At 41.8% G+C, this 13,098-nt stretch overlaps 1 non-coding gene across 1 annotated transcript; it reads left to right on the top strand.

Moving 5' to 3' along the window:
- Positions 1–249: 249 nt before the first annotated feature.
- On the top strand, positions 250–356 carry LOC111899486 (small nucleolar RNA R71). The gene has a single exon (XR_002852937.1). It is a non-coding gene; the product is annotated as a small nucleolar RNA R71 (small nucleolar RNA).
- The last annotated feature ends 12,742 nt before the right edge of the window (positions 357–13,098 follow it).

Here is a 13,098-nt window from a genome sequence, read left to right on the forward strand (position 1 = left end):
GTCAACCTCCGGTCCATATTATTTAGCATAGCCATCATGGCTACTATTTCTTCAGTTTGGGCCCCTCCACCGCCTTTGATTCCATCTTGCCTAGGGTTGTGGTATTCGCGAGAGTGCTTCGCGAATTCTTCAATCAGCTCCTTGACCTTCCTTGGATTTTTCTTTGTCAAAGGTCCTTGAGAGTCAAGGAGTTGTCTCATCATGACGTTGACCCCATCATAGAAGATTGACATCTCTTGTTGCACATTTAGATCATGTTGAGGGTAATTTCTGAGCAAGCCCTTGTACCGCTCACATGCTTCGTATAATGACTTCCCCGGCTGTTGCTCAAAGTTGGCTATTGCCTTCTTGAGTTTAGCTATCTTGGGTGGTAGGCAAAACTGGTCCAGGAATTGCTCACGCATTTGAGCCCAAGTGGTGATTGTGCCCGGTGGAAGTGATTTTAACCACTCTTTAGCAGCTCCCTTGAAAGTAATGGGAAGCATACTAAGCAAGACGGTGTTTCTGTTGACATTTGGGACATTGAAGTAATCCGCAATGTCATTGACTTCATCTAAATGCTTAAAAGCATCCTCATGATCTTTCCCAAAAAATGGGATATCCTTCAGCGCAGTCAAGATGTGCCCCTTCAGCTCGAATGTGGCAGTGGAAGGTATTGCGGGTTGGACTAAACCGGGACCCACATCTTCTCGGATCCGCTTCTTGTAAGCTCCCATAGACATCTCCTCAATTGCTGTCATCTCGTTCCTTGGCTCGTTCTCGGGTTCGCTCGTATGTTCTTCAAATTCAGGATCGGTATCGTATTCGGATTCAGTTTGGACGGGTATTTGATCCAAGTGCTCAAAATTGCTCTTTTGCCTTGAGGATGAACTTGACTCTCCTGTCTTCTTTCTCGACTTCCTTGAAAATGTTGACTTTAGCTCTTCCAATAGCGTCTTCATATCAGTCTTCTTGTGAAGTGCAGCTTCTAGATCTTCAATCGGTGGCACCAAAGGTGTGGTAGATCCTCTGGTCATGAACTCCTGCAAACTAAAAACAATAAAAAAATGTAAAACTGAAATAGAAAAATAAACTAATAACTAAAAACTAAAATTCTCAGAAACCACATCGTGGCGCGTATCTAGCCACGTCGTGGACTCTGTGACTAAAAAAAATTAAACCTTGCTGAAAAATTAACTTTTTGCGGGTTTTACCCAACAAAAAGGATCGATTAACTTAATGCAAATAAATAAACTAATAAACTAAGCCGTTCCCCGGCAACGGCGCCAAAAAACTTGATGTGCACGAAAGTACCCACTAATTTTAATATTTATAACCTAACAAACTTAAACTAACTATGCACTTATAGGCAGTGTACCTAGTCAGACTACAGTATAGATTGGGTAAGTCGGGTGTCGATCACAGGGAACGGTGTTACTAATTAATCTACTTGCTATCGAATTAACCTAATTATCAACTAGTTTAGAAAGAGGTCTATTTGATTTTACAAGAATAGACGAACCTAACTCAAATTCAATCAATTAAGTAAAAACACTCTTGTCTAGTTCGAAACCACTTCGTCCTTATGGCTAGCTAATAGTTATGGATTATCAAGTTGATTTTAATTGTATTAGTAATTTAATTATAACTTTACCAATAATTAATTAATTCATGTAAAACTATGTATGGTCACACACAATTAAACACAGAACCAATTATAAATATGAATATGCTATGTAAGATTTATTATGTAAACGCAATTATAGTCACAATCCACGTTCTCTAGCACAGCTAAGTTTATTTACTCTAATTACTAACTAAGATTGGTCAATCCTAGCTCTAACAATTTAATGTTCACTAAATCATTAGGTAAACAAGTTCACGCAGTTAATGGTCACTAAGATACACAGAACATGAAATTAAGCAACTAGAGAAACAAACACAAGCATGCTAGGTAACTATAAATCAAACACAAGCAATTTACCAACTAAATAAATCCATAAAAATTAAGCTATTCATAAGTTGGAAGCTTCATCTAGCTAAACAAGAGTAGCTAGATTCAGCTGCTCATAATAGCAACTAACACACTAACACAGATCAAAGTATAATGAAACATGATCCTAAGTAACAAATAAGTAAACTAAATCATGGACCTTCACTCTTTTGGTGTTGAAACCTTTTTCCAGAACCTTTCTTCTGCTAAAAATCGCCTTCTGGAATCCCTTTCTCTAGCCAAAAGTCTCTCTAATTCGTAATGACCAAGAGTGCTTAAATATCCTTAAAAATCCTGCGCCACGTCGTGGCTATCTCTGCCACGTCGTGATCCCCAAGTTATCCGTATTGGGCAAGGACTCTTTCTTCACGCAATCTTTATCTTCTAGAATACTCATGCCACGTCGTGGATATCCATGCCACGTCGTGGTTTTAGTAATTTGCATGGATTTCGTCATCTCTTGTGTTCCAAGTGTCCCATGTTCTATAGATTGTTGCTTTTGGTCCCACTCTTCGAAAATACTTCTAATTGACTGAAAATAACAATTTAAAGTCATAAGTATCAGTATTCTAAACATATTATCAACTTATTAATAAAAATGTACTTAAATATTGCCTAAAAATAGGTATAAATATGGCAATATCAACTGCCTAAATAACTAGTTTATTGAAACCATCCACATTCGATCATACTTTGGAAGTACGTATTGAGGCAAGACTGTCATGAATAGGTCTGTAGTTTGTCTAGAACAAGGTGGCTGCAGTGTTCATGAGTATTCCTGGAATAAGATTCGAGTATTGGATTCAACCCATGCTCATCTGAATCACTTCATGGATTTTATCACGAGTGATCATGAGACGCTAATATCTTATATTCTTGAAACGAAGACATGTGAGTTGTAGTTGCGAGTCGGTTGCGCATTGACATATGTAAACGCACCAGTAATTTGGATGTTATAAAACATATCGTTGTGTGTAATCTGATGTGTAAGTACAAGCGAGCATTTGTGTCGAATTTTATCCATTCCTTTTACCCCATGTGGATAAAAGTGATATATGTGGGCCCCTCGATGATTTAGTGATGACATCAGGCCTGGACTGATTTGATTTGTTCAATTAGTCAGTCGTCATAAATCAGAAATCAGGAAACAAGAAATGGACAGAGAGAATGATTATAATCCATGTCTCAGTCCATATGATATCTAGAATGGAGGAATATATGATCTCTTATCTAATGGACACGTCAATGACTAGGTCAGAGTTCAACGGCGGCTTTTAAGAGCTATGATTGCTAGTCAAGTTATGGAGTCGTACTTGTAATAATAGTTATTAGACTTATCCAAGTGGGAGACTATTGGATTAGTGTCTAAGTCCATAACTATAATTGGTATGTACTTGACCCGAGAGTAGCATGGTATCTAATGGACACGTCAATGACTAGGTCAGAGTTCAACGGCGGCTTTTAAGAGCTACGATTGCTAGTCAAGTTATGGAGTCTTACTTGTAATAATAGTTATTAGACTTATCCAAGTGGGAGACTATTGGATTAGTGTCTAAGTCCATAACTATAATTGGTATGTACTTGACCCGAGAGTAGCATGGTCCATTTGGGTTGCATATCATCAGGACAATTTGATAGGAAGGACTTTTGAGAAGAGGTTATTTATGATTTATTAATATATTATAAGTTCTAATATATTAATATAAAATCATGTTATTTAATAAGTATTGATCAACAATTAATTTGGAATTAATTATGTGATCAAAAGAGATTAATTATATATATGGGGATTGATTGTATAAATTATTTATTCTTATAAAGTGAACTTATGATCCATAGTTCTTTATGTTGGGCTAAACCCATGTGGTGACCCATGGATACTCTATGGAGGTTAAAACCCATGGAGCCTAAGACCAACTCCAATAAGACACTAAAAAACACCATTTTAGTGTTAGTTTTTCTCTTTATCACTCCAACCAACCTCTAAAATACACAATTTTAGTGTGTGGGATACACTCCAACACCAAATATGGAGGTCAAAATGTTTGGCCTCTAAAATACACCATTTTAGTGTGTGGTTGGATTGATTATACCATTTTAGTGTTTAAAACCCACCATTTTTGTTTTACCATAGGAGTTAGCCTAGGGAATGTGGAAAGTCATGCACATTAGGATTTGCATGGTCTAACCCTAGTTGTGCCACACTATATAAGAAACCCCTTGGTTGGTTAAATTAGTGCTAGATATACTAGAGGTTCTTGGAGAGCCATAGAGCCGATTTTTTGTATGCACCATACTCTCTCAAACGTTATCCTTTGTCCTAGGTATATTGTGATTCCATTTGAGGCATTCATACTATTGGTGTTAAGCTCTTAAAGGTTCAAGGCTTTCAACTTCTACAAAGAAAAGGTATGTTATCTAACTTGTTTTATTACCCAAGTATCAAAGTTTTGTATACTAGTTAGGGTAATACCTTGGAAAGTTCAAGTTTGCATGCATAATAGAGAAAACATAGATCCAAGGTATTTAGGGTTGCATGTACACCTTAGGAGTGTTAGAATGCTCAAAACCCTTCAGAGATATGATTAGTATTCTAATGTTGGTTATGATGTGTTTACAGAATGGTGGTATTACGCATGAGACCAGTCAGTAGTTCAGGCGTCGGTGAGGGATCAGGCTTGGGCTTTGGAGTCGGGCAGCTAGACGAGCAAACGAGGGAGTTCATTTCATCAGAGGTCATGGTTTGTATTCTGGATCAAACTCCTATGATCTTCAGAACAATAAAGGAAGGTATTTTGGAGCTTTTGGATGAGAGGTTGAGTGCCTTCCGCACCGAGGTGGCGGCCATTATGGGGTCGCGCACACTGACATTCAGGGAGTTCATTGCCTGTAGAGCTCTCGATTACCATGGGGATCGGGACCCCATTACGAGCACCAGATGGTTGGCAGATGTCGCCAACACATTCCACACCAGCAGATGTACCGAGGGGGACAAGGTTCGACTTGCGTCCTGTCTTCTAAAGGACAGGGCACGTGACTGGTTGGAGGAGGTCGGACATGCCATTGGTGATGATGCAGCTCTTGATGCTATGACTTGGATTGACTTTTCGGCCAGGTTCAGGGCCGAGTTTGCACTTGTGATAGACGTACATCAGCTTGCTAGGGAGTTCCAATACCTCTAGCAGACGACTGAAACAGTGACGGAGATCACTGCTATGTTCAGGGAGAGGGCCCTTCTCATTTTGCAGAATGTGGCGGACAAGGAAACGAAAATAGCCTGATATCATGAGATGTTGTGAAGTGATATCCGCCAGTTTGTGAGCCGGTCTAGCTGTAAGACACTGGAGGATATGATTGCTAGGGTTAGAGAGAGAGTTAGATTTGGAGATGGAGAGGAAGAGGAAACCTGAGGGGGTTCAAATAAGGAGTACATGCAAGAAGCCCAAGGTGTCAGATCACAGACCTAGGAGCTAGCAGGGCTACAGCCATTATGGAAAACACGGCAAGTTGCACGAGGCGACGTGCAAGGCAGGGAGTTCAGGCCGCTTTAAATGCGGCCGAACTAGGTATATTAGCAGAGATTTTACAGCTACTACCACCACCATGACAGTATCAGACCCGATTTGCTTTTAGTGCAATCAGAGGGGACACAAGTGGTCCTAGTGCCCAAGTTTAGCAGCAGCAGGGCAGGTGGCAGCACCCGCCCCTGCTATGTTGAGGATTACAAACGACCGTCAGGGTCAGGGTGAGGCGCTTGTGGCAAGGAGCGGGGCCTTTCAGTTGACTGCAGAGGAGGCACGAGCAGCTCCCAACGTCGTGACGGGTATATATCTTCTCCTTTATCTCTTATTTATACTGATTATTGCTTGTGTTTATGTGTTTTGTTATAGGATCGTTCTTAGTGAACGGTATATCAACTTTGGTACTGTTTGATTCGGGTGCCACCCGATCTTTTGTGTCGCTCGCGCTCAGCAAGCGATTCACAGGGGCTCCTGGAGAGCTGGAGTGCCCACTCGATGTAGAGATAGCAGATGATAGTACCGTCAGGGTTGCAAGGGTTCACCGAGGATGTACACTGTAGTTGTTCGATGAGCAGTTTTCTGTGGATCTAGTCCCTATTCCCCTGCGAGGGAATAAGGTTATAGTCGGTATGGATTAGTTGAGCCCCAACGGGGCAGTGATCGACTGCGAGCAGAAGTTAGTAAGGATTCGGACTCCTAGTGGGGGAGGGTTAGTGATTCAGGGCGAGAGGCCACAGGGTGAACTGACCCTATGTTCAACAGCGAGAGCGAGGCACTATCTTCAGCAGGGTTGTGCAGGTTATGTCGCCTATGTCATGGATACCCGGAATAAGGGTATGGTGATAGTCGATGGCGTACTGGTAGTGCGAGAGTGCCCGGGAGTATTCCGAAGGACGTACCTGGGATACCTCCAGAGAGACAGGTGGAGTTTATGACTGACCTATTCTTTAGTGTGGCTCCGATAGCCAAGGCACCATATCGGTTGGCTCCTCCCGAGATGCAGGAGTTGTCTACGCAGATTCAAGAGCTGGTAGACAAAGGATTTATCAAGCTGAGTAGTTCGCCATGGGGAGCCCCGATCCTGTTTGTAAAGAAGAAGGACGGGTCACATCAGATGTTCATAGACTACCGGGAGCTGAATAAGGTAACAGTGAAGAACCAGTATCCCCTACCGAGGATCGATGATTTGTGTGACCAGCTTCATGGTGCATCTTGGTTCTCCAAGATTGATCTGCGATCAGGTTATCACCAGATGCGAGTCAGGGACGAGGATGTGTAGAAGACAGCTTTTAGGACTCGCTATGGTCACTATGAGTTTGTGGTGATGCCTTTTGAGGTCACCAACACTCCAACCGCGTTCATGGAACTCATGAACTGCATGTACAGACCGATGTTGGATCGGTCTTTGCTAGTCTTCATTGATGACATCTTGGTTTACTCCAAGACTCGGGAGCAGCATGAGGAGCACCTGAGGGAGGTGCTAGAGACACTGAGGAGGGAGAGACTTTTTGCAAAGTGCTACAAGTGAGAGTTTTGGTTGTGCGAGGTGCAGTTTCTGGGGCACCTTGTCAACCAGAAGGGTATTTTGGTCGATCCGGCCAAGATAGAGGTCGTGATGTAGTGGAAGGTTCTGAGGTCTCCAAATAAGATTCGGAATTTCCTGGGTCTAGCGAGTTATTACCGGAGATTTATTCAGGACTTCTCCAAGATCGTCGTTCCTTTGACTCGATTGACCAATAAGTCAGTGACTTTCCGCTGGGGGCCTAAGCAACAGGCAGCCTTCAAGACTCTCGGACAGCGGTTATGCGAGGCACCGCTTCTGACTTTTCCGGAGGGCATCGATGAATTCATGGTTTATTGTGACTCTTTGATCATGGGCATGGGTGGAATATTGATGCAGCAGGGTCGCGTGATAGCTTACGCTTCGAGGCAGTTGAAGCCTCACGAGGCTAACTATCCGACACATGATGTAGAGCCGGGGGATGTAGTTTTCGCCTTCAAGATTTGGCGACATTACCTCTATGGGGTCCGTTATACCATTTACACGGACCACAAGAGTTTGAGGTACCTCGTGGATCAGCCGAATCTAAACATGAGGCAGCGTCGGTGGTTAGATATCGTGAAGGACTACGACTGTGAGATCCTTTACCACCCGGGCAAGGCCAATGTGGTGGTCGATGCCCTGAGCCGCAAGGCGGTAGCGGCCCCGATTCGAGACATCTATCTGAGGATGATAGTGATTACTCCATTGTTAGAGCAGATCAGAGAGGTGCAGGTTGAGGGCATGAACGAGGAGCACCATAAGTACAAGCGGATCTTAGGCCATGTGGCCTCCTTTGATTAAGACAGTTGTGGGTTGCTGACCCTGGATGGGAGGGTCTCGGTTCCGTACTGGGGCGGAGCATGACAGGTTCTGATGGATGAGGCCCACAAGTTCAGATTTTTCATCCATCTCGGGGCGACGAAGATGTACAGATATCTTCGTCTTGATTATTGGTGACCCTGCATGAAGCGGGATGTAGCCTGGTACGTTGAGAGATACTTGACCTGCAGGAAGGTCAAGGCAGAGCATGTGACAACCCGAACCTTTTTCCGTTAACGTTAGCCGATTTTCGTTAAATAAAATCTTGAATTTTATTCGTTCCGTTAAATTTCTCTGAGTTATAAAATCGTTTTAGTTATATATAAAGAAATTTTATAAAAGAGTTGGAACCAAATTAACGCGAAAACCCAAGTTTTCTTCAAAAATCAGTTGTTTCTGGTCCAAGTGGTGTTCACGGCCGTGAACCGTTCATGGCTGGACCCCACCACCAACCATACTCCCAGCCTATAAATACGTGGTTCCTACCCTCATACATACTTTACTGGCAGCAAATGCACTTTCTCTCTCTAAAAACCCCCACTCGAAAACCAAAGATTTCTCAAGATTTCTCTTCATCTATCACTCCATCCACCTTAAAACACGTTTTGGAGCATCTAACACCAACCTTTTAGTTGATTCAAACATTGTTGTTCTTGAGTTTACGGTCGTACACCCTTCAAATCTTCAAACCTTCAAGGGCCGCAATCTGTTCATGGCCGTGAACCCTTCAAACATTCATATTTCCTTCAAGAACACCGTTCACGGCCGTAAACCCTTCAAGGGGTTATTCACGGCCGAGAAAAGTTCACGGTCGCAAACCTTCCCAAGCCGTGAATCTTGGCTATAAACCCACTTTTCCACTTCGATCGAGTCTCGGTAACATTCCTTAAACAAAAGCAAGTGTTTTTCTAACACTTTATCTAATGGATTCGCTAATTTAAAATGCATATATGTATTTAATGGTTATTAGGATCCCGTTAAGTGTCGCGTACATCAACCCGAGGGTCTTCATTTCCAGTTTCGTTGTCCGACACTTTCACGCAACTAAGTGTGAGTTCATACCCCTATGCTTTTACTATTTTAACGTTTTCAGGGGGATACAAGCCAAACACAAATGATTTTTGTGAATTTATACAAAAGGATTACGACACGCTTAAAACTGATGCAATTGATACAACTATACAGTTTCCACATCTTTATAAAATATTTAGATATTTTATCCCTTTTGTAACATGCTGAGCATAAGGGACGTTTTCAACTTACAAGCATAATTGCATAGTTTTCAAATCAATACATAAACCAAGTACATGACATACATAAAAACTATAATAGGTATAGTTTGGGGATTTCAATACACGGTTTTACAATTACAGACATATAAACTATGACAGATTTAGTTTATGATATACATTACTACTTTCAGATTTTCAAGAGCACAACACTAAATAATTATTCAAGTATAATTAATATTACTCTACAAAGTATACAAACAGATTCAAATACAAGAGAACAATACAGAACTACACGTAAACTAGTTAATAAAGGATTGTGAGACAACTCTTCAATTGTACCCTTCAGGGTACAGGTTAAATCCTATCTTTTAGTGTAACTAGAGTCTCCTGGAGGGAGAGCTTGAGATTTGTGAATAAATCTATTCGAGACTGACAATCCCACACCTAAAATGCTAGCTACAGTTAGGCAGGCATGCCTGGGGTGACAAATATCATGTCGTCCAACGCCTGAAGAACGTCGCAAAGGTCATCAGTCATATCAAGCATGGTTATACGACTCACAATAGTATAAAATAACCTTTGTTTATGAGATTTCATTCTTCATCTGGTTTTATTTTAATTAATAAAACTACTATACATTACACTGGAGGATTCCAAGAATACAGTACATGGTTTTATTTTAAGTAATAAAACTACTATTCATACTGGTGGTAATCAGGGTTTTCAAACAGAATATCTATACATTACTGGTGGTAGCCAGGGTTTTCATACAAAAGGGTTTTTCATTGAAAAATAATGATATACAATACAGTTGGTGGTAACCAAGCATACGAACTAACACAGTAACAAACACATATGTTAGAAACTATTGGATTTTCTTGGAAAGCATACAAACATTATTTTACTAATTCAAAGACAGGTTTACATTCAAAAACATTCTTATGAACTCTCCAGCTTTAATGTTGATACTCTTTTCAAAACCACTTGTATTCTCCGGAAATCAGTAGACAGGTACTCCCTCAGCTTTTGAGAAGACGAAGCGTATAGAGCCACGTCTTTTATATTTTATTATACTTTTGGTGTCAAACTATGTATCGAACAGATGTAAATATTTTACTTATTCAATGTAATGGTTTTGTTTACTTTGATTACTATGATGTGATTGTTGTGATACTACATATGACATCATCCACCCCCGAACGTTTCCGCCGTTTCGGTTCGGGGGTGTGACAGATTGGTATCAGAGCTATTGTTTATAGTGAACCAAGTATATTGAACCTTACATGGTATATGTATACTATAAACACTAAAGGGGCCAAAGCACTCTGAAACTAAAAGTATGCTTTTAAAATCTAAGTATTTTAAAAGAAGAATACGAGTATACATACGTACAAGAAGCTATAACACAGTAAGAACTACATAAAAGTATTTAGTACGAGTTGGACACTACGGTTAAACCTGAATAGTTATGTAGTCATATGTGGGGCCAATATAATTTGATTAACTATATTTGTCCGAGATATGACCAACGTGTGTTTGGGAGCGACTATAGTGTTGCGACAAGTCTAAAACTCACCAAATCCTATACTAATGAAGCACGTAGTTAAAATACTATAGGAGTATTTTATGGTTCTATAACATTGCACAGAATTATTTCAAGTAGTACTAATCCTCACAAACGAAAGACCTGAAATTCCTTGTTTATGTTAGTAAACCTTTATTTTAGATCTCTGTTATCGTTGTAGGATTAAGATATATCTTCCTTGAAAATATCCGATTCATGATCAATGTAGAAGGCTTGTCGTCATTTTCCCCTTATACCTTTTAGAGAAAGATGCCTCCCATGAAGAGACCCAACAGAAGGAGCAACAACCCTCCGACAGATCCTCCGCCACCACCTCCTCAGTTTGATCTTGCCATGTTCCAGGCAACAGTAACAGTCGATGTGGCTGTTGCGATGTCGCAGATTAATTTTGGCGGCTCTAGCAGATCTGGAAGTGGTACCCATCCCCTAAACCTTGATGGCGGTCAAGGAACAGAAGAAGTGTTCCTATAAAGATTTCATGAATGCAAAGCCCAAGTCCTTTGACGGAAATGGAGGTGTCATTGCCCTACCTCATTGGTTTGAGAAGATCGAATCAATCTTTGAGATCTGTGCGTGCCCCAAGGCAAGCAATGTGAATTTCACCGCCTGCACCTTTACCGATGGAGCTCTGACTTGGTGGAATAGCCGAGTCAAATCCTTAACTCTGTCGATAGCCAAGGGGTGAGTTTGAAAGAGTTAATGCTTGCGAAGTATTGCCCAAGGGGTGGGATGCAAAAAATGGAGGACGAGCTCTGGAACCTGAAGATGAAGGGTTCCGACATTGCTACGTACACAAATAGGTTCTGTGATCTAGCTCTTCTTTGTCCCAGGATGGTCACCCCGGAAATCAAAAAAATCGAGAGATACATATGGGGATTGACACCCCCCAACTGAAGGAAATGTCTTGGCTGCAAAACCTCTCACGTTTGACAGCGCTAAGTGTCTAGCGCAGGCCCTGATAGATCACGAGGTTGATCATGGAGGTGTGGCAGCCGCTCTCGAACCACCAAAGGAGAGTGGTGAGAAGAAAAAGTTTTGGAATAAACGTAAGGGAAAATCTTTGTAGGATCCCTCCAAGAAACAGCAAGTAGTGGCTGTGCATGCCGCTACTACTCCTATCGTTGCCCCTACACCTCCATCACCTGCAAGTAGATATGTTGGAAACCTCCCAAGGCGTGACAAGTGTAACTTCCACCATCAAGGGCCGTACCGTGAAATTTTGTGCAATAACTGTGGCAAAAAGGTTCACACGGCTCGATTTTGCAAAGCACAAGTCCAACCAACCAATTAGGCTCCTGGAGCGGGTGTTGGTCAAGCCTGCTATGGTTGTGCAGAGACCGGCCACTTCAAGAGAAATTGCCCAAAAGCAATAGCAGGCAACACAGGAAGAGTACTAGCCATGGGCCAGGAGGAAGCAGTCACTGATCCCACCGTTGTTACAGGTACGTTCCTCCTCAACAACTATTATGCAAGCATTTTTTTCGATTCTGGTGGGAGAGAAGTTTTGTTAGTCATGCATTTAAACATCTACTCCAACATAAATCCCAGCCTTTAACCGAGACATTTACCATTGAGATGGCTAACAAAAAGAAAGAGAGCACTAACGACATATTCATAGGTTGTACCCTTACCTTAAAGGATCATTCTTTTCCAAATGACCTTATGCCAATTTCCATAAAAAGCTTCGATGGCCTCATCGGCATGGATTGGTTGAGCCCCAATCGGGCTGATACCCTTTGTTATGAAAAAGCCATTTGCCTTAATATGCCATCTGGCGAAGCCCTCATTATTTATGGTGATAAGCTCAGCTCAAACCTTTGTTTCATTTCATGCATCAAAGCCCAGAAATATATGCGAAAGGAGTTCCATGCATTCCTAGCCCATGTCATTAATGAGATGCAAGAAGTTAAAGACCTCGAAAGCATCCCCGAAGTCTGCAACTTTCCTGATGAATTCCCCAAAGATCTTCCTGTAATCTCTCCCGAGCGCCAAGTCGAGTTCCGAATCGACTTAATCCCTGGAGCTACCCCCGTAGCTAAATCCCCATATCGTCTAGCACCGGTAGAAATGCAAGAGTTATCCAGCCAACTCAATGAGCTACTCAACAAGGGATTCATCAGACCAAGTTCCTCACCCTGGGGAGCCCCGGTCTTATATGTGAAAAAGAAGGACGGATCCTTTCGGATGTGCATAGATAATCGCGAACTGTACAAGCTTACTATCAAAAACTATTACCCTCTTCCCAGAATCGACGACCTCTTTGATCAACTGCAACGAGCCAACTACTTCTCAAAGATAGACCTAAGATCAGGGTACCATCAGTTGCGAGTCCATGAAAATGATGTTCCTAAGACAGCATTTCGGACTTGATAAGGTCACTACAAGTTTGTGGTGATGCCCTTTGGTCTGACCAACGCACCGGCGGT

The sequence above is a fragment of the Lactuca sativa genome, chromosome 1 (assembly GCF_002870075.4).
Source record: "Lactuca sativa cultivar Salinas chromosome 1, Lsat_Salinas_v11, whole genome shotgun sequence".
Taxonomy (NCBI): Eukaryota; Viridiplantae; Streptophyta; class Magnoliopsida; order Asterales; family Asteraceae; genus Lactuca; species Lactuca sativa.